Source organism: Oryctolagus cuniculus, chromosome 1 (assembly GCF_051225735.1).
Source record: "Oryctolagus cuniculus isolate XC-2025 breed Fujian yellow rabbit chromosome 1, ASM5122573v1, whole genome shotgun sequence".
Classification (NCBI taxonomy): domain Eukaryota; kingdom Metazoa; phylum Chordata; class Mammalia; order Lagomorpha; family Leporidae; genus Oryctolagus; species Oryctolagus cuniculus.
Window position 1 is genome coordinate 150,803,471 of NC_142867.1, and position 1,151 is coordinate 150,804,621.

The 1,151-nt window shown below is 35.5% G+C and overlaps 1 non-coding gene across 1 annotated transcript; it reads right to left on the minus strand.

Annotated features, from left to right (window-relative positions):
• Positions 1–747: 747 nt before the first annotated feature.
• On the minus strand, positions 748–854 carry LOC127484954 (U6 spliceosomal RNA). The gene has a single exon (XR_007912153.3). It is a non-coding gene; the product is annotated as a U6 spliceosomal RNA (small nuclear RNA).
• Positions 855–1,151: the final 297 nt, after the last annotated feature.

Below are 1,151 nucleotides of genomic sequence, written 5' to 3' on the forward strand. Positions count from 1 at the left end.
TAATGATAATTTCCACATTTTTGTGGAAGGCAACACATCTATTTTTATCTGAAGTTTGAACAGTTTGGCATATGCTCATGTATGAGTTTGATGCATAAACATGCGCATTTATATATCATATATATGTGTATATAAACAAATATTTATCTTCAGTATAATAAAAACTGAGCATTAAAGCCAAAGCTTTTTTTTTTGTCACCTTTAAGTTTCCCCATTTAAAGAGATGTGAGAGTTCTTAGGTTCCTTGTGTCTATCACAAGTGAACAATCAAATCAGTTCTGATTTGAACACTGTCACTTGGATTACATTTATCTGTTTCATGGTAGTGCCAAGTTAGCAGGACTCAGAGATGAATCACAGCCCTGATTGTCAACTTGACAACCTAGAAGATGAGCAGTATTATTTCATCTATCCTTCCCAGCAGCATATGTCAAGATTTTTGAGTTGCTACATGCTTCAAAATTTCCTAGCCCTTGAATAAACGTTAGTGTCCAACATTTGGTCCCCAGCCTCCAAAGGCCTTTGTGGTTCTCCAGTAACTTTATGGTGAGCTTATAATTGCTTAAAATACTGATTTTTTAATCACAACCATTACTTTAATCCATAGGAAAAAAGAATAAGTTGCATGAGAGTGATAGTGACATGCAAACTTTTCTTTTTCTTTTTTTTTTTATTTAGCAACAGCACTGTGTAAAATGGAAAATCCACACACTAATCCTTTAGAGTATGACTTTATATTCCTCTTTTAAAAATATGGAACGCTTCACGAATCTGCGTGTCATCCTTGCGCAGGGGCCATGCTAATCTTCTCTGTATTGTTCCAATTTTAGTATATGTGCTGCCGAAGCGAGCACGCAAACTTTTCTATGACATGTGATGTGGGCTGGAGAAAAGGAATTAATATGTAGACTAGGAAACAGGACATGCTGTCTATGGTTCCTGCTTAGCTGTGTGATTAACCTTAGACAAATCACCCACATCCTCTGGGTATGAATGTCCTCATTTCTAAAGTTTAGAATTTGGATTAAGAGATTGTTACTGTGCATTGAGAACAAACTTTCTATGTTCTAAAGTAATGCCATTACTGTAAGTCGGATCATATAAAATCATGTATGAGAGGTGGGCATTTAGCTTAGTAGTTAAGATGCCTT